We start from the raw sequence: 14,527 nt of genomic DNA, 5'->3' as shown, positions 1-14,527 counted from the left end.
TTATTTCTTGCACCTCCCCAATCTTATTCTTTTTATAATCATAAAATAGTGAGACAGAATATCTGCGTCTCCCCAGGTTCTCCCTCCCCCAGTCACAGCAATGTGGAGCTCACAGGGGGAGGAGCAAGCTGAGCAGAATGAAATGCTAGTGCATGTGCCAGCCCCTCCTATACAAGAACAAAAGCAATGTCCCAGAAGGCATTGCCAGAAGGAAGTAGGAAGCTTTCTGGGCAGTCACATGGTCTGCTGACATTACCAGTCTTTCTCCTGCATAAGAACTAGCTGCTGCCATTTCCTAAAATGACTTACAAAATGGGATATGCAGAACACAGGGGTGAGTATAAATAAATATAAATAACAAAAAATATGCACTCTAAGATTGTCATCAATGTTAGGCATGCTATTTCAAGGAATTCGACTTTTAGGGCCAGATCCACGTAGATCGGCGTATTATTAGGCAGGCGTAGCGTATCGTTTTTACGCTACGCCGCCGCTACTTTGAGAGGCAAGTGCTGTATTCACAAAGCACTTGCCTCTAAAGTTACGGCGGCATATCGTAAATCTCCCGGTGTAAGGGCGCGGAATTCAAATGATGAACAGGGGGGCGTGTTTTATGTAAAATAAGCTTGACCCCACGTAACTGACGCTTTTTTCGTACGGCGCATGCGCGCGCATGCTCAGTATCACGTCGAATTTTCAAATTAAATTACACCCGCTCAATGCTTAGACGACGTGAACGTAATTTACGCAAAGCCCTATTCGCAAACGATTTACGCAAACGACGTAAAATTTTCTAAATTCGACGCAGGAACGACGTCCATACTTAACATAGGATACGTCTTATATAGCAGGGGTAACTTTACGCCGAAAAAAGCCTAACGTAAACGACGTAAAAAAATGCGCCGGGCGGACGTACGTTTGTGGATTGGCGTATCTAGCTAATTTGCATACTCGACGCGGAAATCGACGGAAGCGCCACCTAGTGGCCAGCGTAAATATGCACCTTAGATCCGACGGCGTACTAAGACGTACGCCAGTCGGATCTTAGCACAATTCCGGCGTATCTTGTTTTGTGGATACAAAACAAAGATACGCCGGAGCATCCTAGAAGTTACGCGGCGTATCAATAGATACGCCAGCGTAACTTCTTTGTGGATCTGGCCCAGAGGCTCTGTTCACACCTAGGCATTTTTTTGCTGTAAGCCTCAGCTTCAAAAACGCCCAGCAGGACAAATCCCATTCATTTCAATGGCCCCTGTTCACTCCTGAGCGTTCTGTCACCTAAAGCAAAATGGAGGAGAAGACTCTGAGCCGAGCTGCTGCACCACACTGCCTGCCACCCGCTACAATGGAGTAAGTGCCAGACCAGCCGGCAAACAAGCGGGGTGGCTGCTGCTGGTGGAGGGGGGGTGGTTGTTTGCCACTGGCTGTCCGAGACTCCCCTCCTCATTGGCTGAGACAGCAGTGCTGCGCCGTTGGCTTCCACTGCAGTCAAAGAAAGTCAGTCAAAGACTGCAAAACAATTACACAGAGCAGGTAAGTATAACCAGTTTGTTATTTTTAACAAAAACAACAAACAGAACTGTTAGTATCACTTTAACCACTTCCTTACTGGGCACTTAAACCCCCTTCCTGCCCAGAGGACTTTTTGCGATTCGGCACTGCGTCGCTTTAACTGACAATTGCGCGATCGTGCGACGTGGCTCCCAAACAAAATTTACGTCCTTTTTTCCCCACAAATAGAGCTTTCTTTTGGTGGTATTTGATCACCTCTGCGGTTTTTATTTTTTGCGCTATAAACAAAAATAGAGCGACAATTTTGAAAAAATATATATATTTTTTACTTGTTGCTATAATAAATAGCTCAATTTTTTTTTTTACATTTTTTTTTTTATCCTCAGTCTAGGCCGATACATATTCTACATATTTTTAGTAAAAAAAAAAAAATCACAATAAGCGACTGCTTTGCGCAAAAGTTATAGCGCCTACAAAATAGGGGACAGAATTATTATTTTTTATTATTATTTTTTTTTTACTAGTAGTGGCGGCGATCTGCGATTTTTATTGCGACTGCGACTTTATGGCGGACACATCGGACACTTTTGACACATTTTTGGCACCATTCACATTTATACTGCAATCAGTGCTATAAATATGCACTAATTACTGTATAAATGTGACTGGCATTGAAGGGGTTAACACTAGGGGGTGAGGAAGGGGTTAAATGTATTCCCTATATAGTGTTCTAACTGTGGGGGAAGGGGGGGTGACTGGGGGGGTGACCGATCTGTGTCTCTATGTACAAGAGACACAGATCGGACTCCTCTCTTCCCTGACAGCACCGCTGTCTGTGAGAGCCGGCAATGAGAAATGATGTAAACATATGAGATCATCTCTCATTGGCCGCACAGATCGCCTAGCAAACGGCCACTCCGATTGGCCGTTCACGGCGATCTGTGATTGGCTGTGTCCCTGGGACACGGCCAGCACAGCAGTTCCCCGCTGCGCGCTCGGGAGCGCGGGGAACGCGGAAAGGGGCGGACGTGAAAACACGGCGCCCCAGAGATGTAGAACCACCCTGCGGCCGTATATAGTCGTACGGCCGTCGGGAAGTGGTTAAGGACTGTTCAATGTGTTTGTATGAAAGCGGAAGCTGTTGTGTGCCTGGCTGTGTAGCAGTGGGGAACCCTGTCATCTACAACCCTTACAGCGATAGTGCTACACAGAATACAAATTGTTCTGCTTAGCAAGTAAGGAGAACCTCTAATCAGTTTCAGGCTCAGCAAAAATATAGGATTGGGTCTTTTAGAACTACTGTTAGGGGGTCACAGCAAGCAAATTGCAGGCAGTGGACCCAGTCTTTTATAAAATTGGAGGTCCCGCGAAAAAAAAATATTAAAAGCCAGCAGCTACAAATACTGCAGCTGCTGACTTTTAATAAATGGACACTTCCTGTCCAGCGTGCCCGCGATGTCGGCAGCAGAAGATGAGAAATCGATTATCTCTCTGCTGCCCCGGCCGCCATCCTCGTGAGGGAATAAGCTTGCGGCTTCACTGCCCGGTTCCCTACTGTGCATGCGCGAGTAGCGCAACGCCTTCCCAGTGGTCCCCGCTGTCTCCTGGGACCAGTGTGTTTCCCAGAAGGCAGCGGGGGAGGTGGGGGGGCGAAGTGGAGTGACTCCTGTGGGAGTCTCTTCCTGGAAGTGGGTGCAAATACCTGTATTATACAGGTATCTGCACCCCCCTTCCCCCTGAAAGGTGCCAAACCGGAGGGGCAGGGGGAGGGTTCCGAAAAGCAGAAGTTCCATTTTTGGGTGGAACTCTGCTTTAAAGCGGGGGTTCACCCGTACATGACACTTTTTTCCCTTAGATGGATGCTCGTTTTGTCTAGGGGAATCGGCTAGTTGTTTTAAAATATGAGCATTACTTACCGTTTACGAGATGCATCTTCTCCGCCGCTTCCGGGTATGGGCTGCGGGACTGGGCGTTCCTTCTTGATTGACAGTCTTCCGAGAGGCTTCCGACGGTCGCATCCATCGCGTCACGATTTTCCGAAAGAAGCCGAACGTCGGTGCGCAGGCGCAGTATAGAGCCGCACCGACGTTCGGCTTCTTTCGGCTACTAGTGACGCGATGGATGCGACCGTCGGAAGCCTCTCGGAAGACTGTCAATCAAGAAGGAACGCCCACTCCCGAAGACCCATACCCGGAAGCGACGGAGAAGATGCATCTCGTAAACGGTAAGTACGGCTCATATTTTAAAACAACTAGCCAATTCCCCTAGACAAAACGAGCATCCATCTAAGGGGAAAAGAGAAAAAAAAACTTCATTGGGTGAACTCCTGCTTTAAGAAAATGGAAGGAAGCAATCGCAGGAACACAGACACATCAGCAAAGTGGTAAGTGACGGGCCTGGGTGGGTATGAGAACAGGTAGATGTCTCCTTGTCCTATGTACTTAAACATTTACCCACCTACATCAGCCCTGGTAGGTATTGCTGGAAATAATACACTTCAGTAGAATCCGCATGTCATGATTCGGTTCTTCACTGAAAAAAATGCAATTAAATAAAAACGTAACATTTCCTATTACCCAGATAAAGTTTCACGTGTTTGAGTGTGCGCTAAATTATGATAAATGCATTCAGATTCATGTGATGGCATTTCAATGAACTGTTCATTCAGCAGAAAATGATCTCCCCTTAATTACATTACACATTTCTCAGGATCTGCTTTCTTCTCCGGATACTGAAAGTTTGTAAACCAATTGCTTTTAACCATATTAAAAAATAAAATAAAAATTACATTACAAATTACATTACAATAATTAGATTCCATGTTAGTTAAAGCTTCCTAACAAATGGCACTGTGTTATAGGCTAGTGATAAATGAATAAATAGAGCCCTGCCTAATCTAGAAAAATATATATATAATTTTGGTGTTCTACAAAAAGTTCAAGGGGCAGTTCTACTGGATTTATTAAAAAGCTGTCATCATGAAAAAAATAAAAATAAAAATAAAATAAATCCTGCTACAAACTCTTCTGTAGTAACATGGATGAGCCCTTCTATTTCATGTAATCAACAGTTGGATCTACTTTACGCTGTAGTTAATGGCCCGGATTCAGGTAGATTTGCCCCTTTGTTACGGAGGCGCATGGCAGCGTTTTTGCCCTGCGCCCCCGCAAATTTCCTGCGCTACCCGCGATTCACGGAGCAGTAGCTCCGTAAATTGCGTGTGCGCTGTGTAAACTTGCCCTGCGTAAGGGCGCCTAATGTAAATGATCCCGTAGGGGGCGGGAATCATTTAAATTAGGCACGCTCCCGCGCCGAGCGCATGCTCCGTCGGGAAACTTTCCAGACGTGCATTGCGGCAAATGACGTCGCAAGGACGTCATTTGCTTCAAAGTGAACCTGAATGGCGTCCAGCGCCATTCACAAATCACTTACGCAAATTACGTAAAATTCAAACGTCGCGACGCGGGAACAACGGGTATACTTTAGCATTGGCTGCCCCTGCTATTAGAAGGGGCAGCCTTACGCTAAACACGCCGTACGGAAACAACGTAAATTGCGTACGCAGGGCTCGCGTAACGTTGTGAATCGGCGTTAGTATGCAATTTGCATACTATACACGGACCACAATGGGAACGCCCCCTAGCGGCCAACGCAAGAATGCAGCCTAAGATATGAAGGCATAAGGAGGCTTATGCCACGCATATCTTAGGCTGTAGTCGGCGTAACGAGCTCTCTGAATCAGGAGGACTCGTTACGCCGGGGCAAGTAAGCAATTGCGCTGCGTAACTATGGTTACGCAGACGCAATTGCTTCTTGAATCCGGGCCAATGTTTCCTGCACAAATTAAAGGCTCAAGCACACAGATAACATGTAACATTCAGTTCAAGGCAAAACTTCTGTGTATGGATATCATTTTTTTTATAAATACCTTATCCCCCCCCCCCTTTTTTTTTTTTTTTTATATAACAAGACAATACATGTTCACTCGCCGCCCTCGTGTACTCGCAATACAGAGGTAGTATCCATAGCACAGTTTCATTATATGTAAATCTATAAAATATAACACTTATTATGTGGGTACAGTGTTGCATGGCAGACGTATTGTCAATCAAAATATACTGTATTTCAGGGCTCGACAAAATCCGGGTGCCTGGTCGCAATTGCGACAGATTGTGACCTGGCGCCCGCCGGTAATTGAGGCCGCGGCTTTGCGGTCAATTACCGGCCGTTGCGCGGCGGGGGAGGTGGGGGCGCACGGAGGCACAGGATGTCTTAATGCGCCCCACCTCCCCCGTCACGCGATCGCGGCGGGCCCACGAAGGCCGGTAATTGAGGCCGCGACTTTGTAGCCTTGTGAAGGCCCAAGCTTCCTTCTGTGACCTGGCGCCATCTGGTGGTGGTCGTTGGCATTACAAGTAAAACAGCAGTTCCTAAAGTGTTTTTTTCACTGCCATCTCCTTCCCTCTAATTAGAACCCCCAAACATTATATATGTTTTTATTCTAACACCCTAGAGAATAAAATGGCGATCGTTGCAATACTTTGTCACACCGCATTTGCGCACTTTTTTGGGGAAAAAATACACATTTTTTTAATAAAAAAATAAGACAACAGTAAAGTTATCCCAATTTTTTTTTATATTGTGAAAGATAATGTTACACCGAGTAAATTGATACCCAACATGTCACGCTTCAAAATTGCGTCCGCTCGTGGAATGCCGACAAACTTTTACCCTTTATAATCTCAATAGGCAACGTTTAAAAAATTCTACAGGTTGCATGTTTTGAGTTAGAGGAGGTCTAGGTTTAGAATTATTGCTCTTGCTCCAATGATCGTGGCGATACCTCACATGTGTGGTTTGAATACCGTTTACATATGCGGGCGCTACTCAGGTATGTGTTCGCTTCTGCACGCGAGCTTGGCGGGACGGGGTGCGTTTTCTGGCTCCTAACTTTCTTAGCTGGCTCCTAGATTCCAAGCAAATTTGTCAAACCCTGCTGTATTTATTGGCATATAACACTTTTTCACCCTGAAAATAGAGGTTAAACTGTGCCTGCATGTTATACGCAGGGGGCTGTGGAAAGTTTTCTTTCCTGAAACTTCCCTCTTAAAGTTAGGGTGCGTGTTATACGCCTGTGCGTGTTATACACCGATAAATACGGCATAGGCCTGAAAAGTTGGTGTGAGGTTTGATTTAACAAGCTGTGATTGGCTTCAGACTGAGGCTGTGTCTCAAGTCACTTCTGCACTGGGAGCTGACCGAGGTGCATAGTCAAAGCTTTTCTCCTGATATTCACTGCGATCCTTATCATTTTTATTAATATTTATTGCTATTACTATCATACTATTATTAATTTAAAATATTTGTTTTAGCTATTTTCAAGCACACTACCATTCAACACCACAAGGATGCCACGACCTTCACGTCCCAGATCCCGTCAAAGGCGCTAACATGAGGAAGGCCAAGAGACCGCAACAAGACTGCTGATCTCCACCCAGCACCACCATCGGCTATGGAGCAGCACAGCAAGGAGGAGATGATGTGTCCTATTTGTCTTTCAGGATATGAGGATGGTGAGGACACTCCAATTCTGACCTGCGCTCACCAGTTTCACAGCGGCTGCATCCAGCTTGACTGTGCTCTCCCTGGTGGCCATCATCCCCACCGGACCGTTTTTCTGGCACCTCGAACAGGCAGATTCCTCTCTCCTCTGGGCTTGGCCTCCTATACTTTACACTAGACAAGGTGGTCACAGAAACAAACTGCTGCGTATAAACTGTATTGAGCTGTTCATTAAGGCAGGCATCTATGGCAATGAGCGGTATTGCAGCTGTGGATAACTCCGTAGATCATTATATATAAAATCTGTAAAATATAACGTTTATGTGGGTACAGTGTTGCATTAGACATATTGTCAATCAAAGTATGTATGCCTGAAAAGTGACAGCTGGTGTGATGTCACAAGCGGGGATTGGCTGCAGACCAAGGCTCAAGTCACTTCTGCACTGGGAGCTGACCGAGTCGCATCGTCAGAGCTTTTCTCCTGATATTCACTGCGATTCTTATTTTCATTAATATTTATTTCTATTACTATCGTTGTTTATATTAATATTATATCTTTTCTTTTTTTCCTATTTTTAGGTACACCGGCATTAAACACCATCAGGATGCCACGACCTTCACGTCGCAGATCCCGCCAAAGGTGCTAGTATGAGGAAGGCCAAAAGTCTCTATTCGCCCATCGGATGAGGTCCAGAGCAAAATGTTGGTGGAGACAGGAGGACGCAGCCATCAACAGGAGCCGTTCGCCCAGAGACCTCAACAAGGCTGCTGAGCACCACCATCGGCCATGGAGCAGCATGGCATGGAGAGGATAGTGTGTCCCATTTGTCTTGCAGGATATGAAGATGGAGAAGACACTGACCTGCACTCATCAATTTCACAGCGGCTGCATCCAACGATGGCTTCAAGAAAGTGCAACTTGTCCAATTTGCGGGCTGCTATTCCTAAGCAGCAACAGCGCCCGAGATTCCAGAGTGAGTTTGGCATTGAGGAATTTATAGCGGATGCTTGTAGTGGTTTTGTAGTAGTTGTAGTGGTTGATTTAAAAAAAACAAAAATATAAAGGAGTAATTGTTTAAATGGTTTGCTACATCCAGGTCTCCCTCAATGTATGTGTTGTGCCCAGTTTTCATTTTTGTGATCTCATTGTTTTTTTTTCCTTCCATCACTAACTAACCTAAAAAAAAAAGAAAAAGTTTTATCTTCTTTCTTAATAGATTTAGACAAATAGTAGGCACGGTTGAAAAAAGACACAAGTCCATCAAGTCCAAACTATGTGTGTGATTATATGTCAGTATTCCATTGTATATCCCTGTATGTTGCGGTCGTTTAGGTGCTTATCCAATAGTTTTTTTTAAACTATTGATGCCCCCCGCTGAGACCACCGCCTGTGGAAGGTAATTCCACATCCTTACTGCTTTTACAGTAAATAACCCTCTACGTAATTTAAGGTTAGACCTCCTTTTCTTCTTATTCTAATGAGTGGCCACATGTCTTGTTAAACTCCCTTCCGCAAAAAAGTTGTATCCCTATTGTGGGGTCACCAGTATGGTATTTGTAGATTGAAATCATATCCCCTCTCAAGTTCAGTGCTCGCAACCTTTCCTCATAACTAACATCCTCCAGACGCTTTATGTGCTTTGTTGCCCTTCTTTGTACTCGCTCAATTTCCAGTACATCCTTCCTGAGGACTGGAGCCCAGAACTGGACAGCATACTCCAGGTGCGGCCGGACCAGAGTCTTGTAGAGTGGGAGAATTCTTGTTTTATCTCTGGAGTTGATCCCCTTTTTAATGCATGCCAATATTATGTTTGCTTTGTTAGCAGCAGCTTGGCATTGCATGCCATTGCTGAGCCCATTATCTACTAGGACCCCCAGGTCCTTTTCCATCCTAGATTCCCCCAGAGGTTCTCCCCCTAGTGTAGAGATTGCATTAATATTTTTGCTACCCAAATGCATTATTTTACATTTTTCTAGATTAAACCTCATTTGCCATGTAGTTGCCCACCCCATTAATTTGTTCAGATCTTTTTTCAAGGTTTCCACATCTCCACTGCTTATCCTTCAGATGTTTATGAACAAATTAAATAGAATTGGCCCCAGCACTAAACCCTTGGGGACCCCACCACCCACCCTGAACATTTCAAGTATTCCCCATTTATCACCACCCTCTGAGCTCTCCTTTGTAGCCAGTTTACCATCCATGTACTCACCCTATGGTCCATGCCAACAGACCTTACTGTGTACAGTAAATGTTTATGTGGAACTGTGTCAAATGCTTTTGCAAAATCCAGATACACCACGTCTACGGGCCTTCCTTTATGGTGCCCAGATGGCAACTCACCTCCTCCTAGAAGGTTAATAGATTGGTTTGGCAAGAACGATTCTTCATGAATCCGTGCTGATTACTGCTAATAAAACCGTTCTCATTACTACAATCATGTATATGGTCCCCTCCAAGAGCTTGCATACTAATAATGTTAACTGTCTAATTCCCAGGGATGTATTTTGGGCCCTTTTTAAATAAAAAGTCACTGTCTAAAGACTGTCTCAAGTCACTTCTGCACTGCGATTCTTATTTTCATTAATATTTTTTTCTATTACTATCGTTGTTTATATTAATATATCTTTTATTTTTTTCCTATTTTTAGGTACACCGGCATTAAACACCATCAGGATGCCACAACCTTCACGTCGCAGATCCCACCAAAGGTGCTAGTATGAGGAAGGCCAAAAGTCTCTATTCGCCCATCGGATGAGGTCCAGAGCAAAACGTTGGCGGAGACAGGAGGACGCAGCCATCAACAGGAGCCGTTCGCCCAGAGACCTCAACAAGGCTGCTGAGCACCACCATCGGCCAAGGAGCACTATGCCAAGGAGAGGATAGTGTGTCCCATTTGTCTTGCAGGATATGAAGATGGAGAAGATACTACAATTCTGACCTGCACTCAATTTCACAGCGGCTGCATCCAACGATGGCTTCAAGAAAGTGCAACCTGTCCAATTTGCGGGCTGCTATTCCTAACCAGCAACAGCGCCCGAGATTCCAGGGTGAGTTTGGCATTGAGGAATTTATACCGGATGCTTGTAGTGGTTTTGTAGTAGTTGTAGTGATTGATTTAACCACTTAAGCCCCGGACCATATTGCTGCCTAAAGACCCAAGGGGTTTTTACAGTTCGGGACTGTGTCGCTTTAACAGACAATTGCGCGGTCGTGCGACGTGGCTCCCAAACAAAATTGGCGTCCTTTTTTCCCCACAAATAGAGCTTTCTTTTGGTGGTATTTGATCACCTCTGCGGTTTTTATTTTTTGCGCTATAAACAAAAATAGAGCGACAATTTTGAAAAAAATGCAATATTTTTTACTTTTTGCTGTAATAAATATCCCCCAAAAACATATATAAAAACATTTTTTTTCCTCAGTTTAGTCCGATACGTATTCTTCTACCTATTTTTAGTAAAAAAAATCGCAATAAGCGTTTTTCGATTGGTTTGCGCAAAATTTATAGCGTTTACAAAATAGGGGATAGTTTTATTTCATTTTTATTAATTTTTTTTTTTTACTACTAATGGCGGCGATCAGCGATTTTTTTCGTGACTGCGACATTATGGCGGACACTTCGGACAATTTTGACACATTTTTGGGACCATTGTCATTTTCACAGCAAAAAATGCATTTAAATTGCATTCTTTATTGTGAAAATGACAGTTGCAGTTTGGGAGTTAACCACAGGTGGCGCTGTAGGAGTTAGGGTGCACCTAGTATGTGTTTACAACTGTTGGGGGGTGTGGCTGTAGGAATGACGTCATCGATCGTGTCTTCCCTATAAAGGGAATGACGCGATCGATGCGCCGACACAGTGAAGCACGGGGAAGCCGTGTTTACACACGGCTCTCCCCGTTCTTCAGCTCCGGGGAGCGATCGCGACGGAGCGGCTATAAACAAATAGCCGCACCGTGGTCCCGGATCGCTCCCCGAGCGGACCCGACCTCCGCATGTAGCGGGGGGGGTCCCGATCGGACCCCCCACCCGCTAATAGGCGAGGACGTACATGTACGCCCATGTGCCTGTACGTGCCATATTGTGGACGTATATGTACATGCGGGGGTCGGGAACTGGTTAAAAAACAAAAATATAAAGGAGTAATTGTTTAAATGGTTTGCTACATCCAGGTCTCCCTCAATGTATGTGTTGTGCCCAGTTTTCATTTTTGTGATCTCATTGTATTTTTTCCTTCTATCACTAGCGTACCTAAAAAAAAATAAAAAAAATAAAAGAAAATTTTATCTTCTTTCTTAATAGATTTAGACAAATAGTAGGTGAGGTTGAAACAAGACACAAGTCCATCAAGTCCAAACTATGTGTGTGATTATATGTCAGTATTACATTGTATATCCCTGTATGTTGCGGTTGTTTAGGTGTTTATCTAATAGTTTTTTTTTAAACTATTGATGCTCCCCGCTGAGACCACCGCCTGTGGAAGGTAATTCCACATCCTTGCTGCTTTTACAGTAAATAACTCTCTACGTAATTTAAGGTTAAACCTCCTTTTCTTCTCATTCTAATGAGTGGCCACATGTCTTGTTAAACTCCCTTTCGCAAAAAAGTTTTATCCCTATTGTGGGGTCACCAGTATGGTATTTGTAAATTTAAATCATATCCCCTCTCAAGTTCAGTGCTCGCAACCTTTCCTCATAACTAACATCCTCCAGATGCTTTATGTGCTTTGTTGCCCTTCTTTGTACTAGTACATCTTTCCTGAGGACTGGACAGCATACTCCAGGTGCGTCCGGACCAGAGTCTTGTAGAGCAGGAGAATTCTTGTTTTATCTCTGGAGTTGATCCCCTTTTTAATGCATGCCAATATTCTGCTTGCTTTGTTAGCAGCAGCTTGGCATTGCATGCCATTGCTGAGCCCATTATCTACTAGGACCCCCAGGTCCTTTTCCATCCTAGATTCCCCCAGAGGTTCTCCCCCCCCAGTGTATAGATTGCATTAATATTTTTGCTACCGAAATGCATTATTTTACATTTTTCTAGATTTAAACCTCATTTGCCATGTAGTTGCCCACCCCATTAATTTGTTCAGATCTTTTTTCAAGGTTTCCACATCTTGCGGAGAAGTTATTGCCCTGCTTAGCCTAGTATCATCCGCAAATACAGAGATTGCACTGCTTATCCTTCAGATGTTTATGAACAAATTAAATAGAATTGGCCCCAGCACTGAACCCTTGGGGACCCCACCACCCACCCCTGAACATTCCAAGTATTCCCCATTTATCACCACCCTCTGAGCTCTCCTTTGTAGTAGACCTGCACGATTAATCGTGAAGAGAATCGCGATTTCGATTCTCCTCCTCCGCGATCTCCCCTCAGAATGACCGACGATTCTCCTACATGTCACCGCCATCCACGTAACCAGTGTGGAATGCAAATGCCGCCGACATCGAAACCGACGTCAGCAGCCTGCGCCGCTGGGTAGATGCCTGAGCTTCTCTCACAACAGTAGTTTGTATCCATGCGCCACCCAGTGGTTGCCGGCGGTACTGCTTCTGATGTATTAAACCTTCTCACAGTTCTGTACAACTGTGTGTATCCATGCGCCACCCAATGGTTGCTGGCAGTACTGCTTCTGATCTATAAAAAAAGAGACCAGTGATATGTCTATAATGTTAAAGACCATATAACTCCTATGAAAAAATCAGAATCAAAGTTTTATTCTGCTTTTTTCATAGGAGTTATATGATCTTTAACATTATAGACATATCACTGGTCTCTTTTTTTATATATTCATATTTTCAGATAAATCACAGGTTTATTTATACATTTTTTTTGGGGGGGGGGTTTGGCATTACATTTTTGAGAATCGTGATCTTTTGTCTAAGCAAAAGAATCGTGATTCTCATTTTGACCAGAATCGTGCAGCCCTACTTTGTAGCCAGTTTACCATCCATGTACTCACCCTATGGTCCATGCCAACAGACCTTACTGTGTACAGTAAACATTTATGGGGAACTATGTCGAATGCTTTTTCAAAATCCAGATACACCAAGTCTATGGGCCACTCACCTCCTCCTAGAAGGTTAATAGATTGGTTTGGCAAGAACGATTCTTCATGAATCCGTGCTGATTACTGCTAATAAAACCGTTCTTATTACTACAATCATGTATATGGTCCCCTCCAAGAGCTTGCATACTAATAATGTTAACTGTCTGTAATTCCCAGGGATGTATTTTGGGCCATTTTTAAATAAAAAGTCACTGTCTCAAGTCACTTCTGCACTGTGATTCTTATTTTCATTAATATTTTTTTTCTATTACTATCGTTGTTTATATTAATATTATATCTTTTATTTTTTTCCTATTTTTAGGTACACCGGCATTAAACACCATCAGGATGCCACAACCTTCACGTCGCAGACCCTGCCAAAGGTGCTAGTATGAGGAAGGCCAAAAGTCTCTATTCGCCCATCGGATGAGGTCCAGAGCAAAACGTTGGCGGAGACAGGAGGACGCAGTCATCAACAGGAGCCGTTCGCCCAGAGACCTCAACAAGGCTGCTGAGCACCACCATCGGCCATGGAGCAGCATGCCAAGGAGAGGATAGTGTGTCCTATTTGTCTTGCAGAATATGAAGATGGAGAAGATACTACAATTCTGACCTGCACTCAATTTCACAGCGGCTGCATACAACGATGGCTTCAAGAAAGTGCAACTTGTCCAATTTGCCGGGCTGCTATTCCTAACCAGCAACAGCGCCGGAGATTCCAGGGTCGGTTTGGAATCGAAGAATTTATACTGGATGCTTGTAGTGGTTGATGATTTGAGGGAGAAAAAAAACAACAACTATGTAAATGTATATTATAACTTCTCTTTATATAGGAGGCTTGTAGTTAAAAATCCTTACAATTATTTTTTTTTTTTTTTAGAAAAACGTGTAAAAAAATATAGTATAAGGCATCATTTTTTTTTTTTTTTTACAGGATGCTTGTTGTAGTAAATAATACTTTGAAAAATATATGTATAGTAAGACAGCGTTTCTCAACTTTTTTTCAGCCAGAGCACCCTTTAGAATTCTGCACAATCTCGGGGGAAACACCAGGAGGTGTGGTCTGAGCGCACACACACACACTTTTTTTGTGTCCCTGCCCATTGCATCTTTCAATGGGTTGCCCTAGGGAAAGAAAATTCTTAATATCACAGCGCACCAAAACCCATGGTACTGAGGTATAGGTGTGAACGTATTTGCCACATGTTGCGAAGAGCAGCACCTTTTTGTGTGGTGTGGGGGAAAACACACAATTTTTCACTAGTCCTGCACCACACCCAGTGTGAACAAGCCCTGACATGTAGTATGTGAGGCAGAGATCTGTGCTCAGTAGGTTGGGATACAGAGTTGCCTTGTAGCTGTAGAAAAACTCACCAGCCTCTTTATCAGGTACACCTGTT

The 14,527-nt window shown here is 44.0% G+C and overlaps 1 long non-coding RNA gene across 1 annotated transcript; it reads left to right on the top strand.

The window, feature by feature from the left end:
- The first annotated feature begins 223 nt into the window (after nt 1–223).
- Nucleotides 224–13,979, top strand: LOC120945289. The gene is made up of 4 exons (XR_005750551.1): nt 224–334; nt 6,888–8,051; nt 9,729–10,128; nt 13,450–13,979. It is a non-coding gene; the product is annotated as an uncharacterized LOC120945289 (long non-coding RNA).
- The last annotated feature ends 548 nt before the right edge of the window (nt 13,980–14,527 follow it).

The sequence above is a fragment of the Rana temporaria genome, chromosome 7, assembly GCF_905171775.1.
Source record: "Rana temporaria chromosome 7, aRanTem1.1, whole genome shotgun sequence".
Classification (NCBI taxonomy): Eukaryota; Metazoa; Chordata; class Amphibia; order Anura; family Ranidae; genus Rana; species Rana temporaria.
Note: the sequence above shows the minus strand (reverse complement) of the source record. Positions and strands in the feature narration are given on the sequence as shown.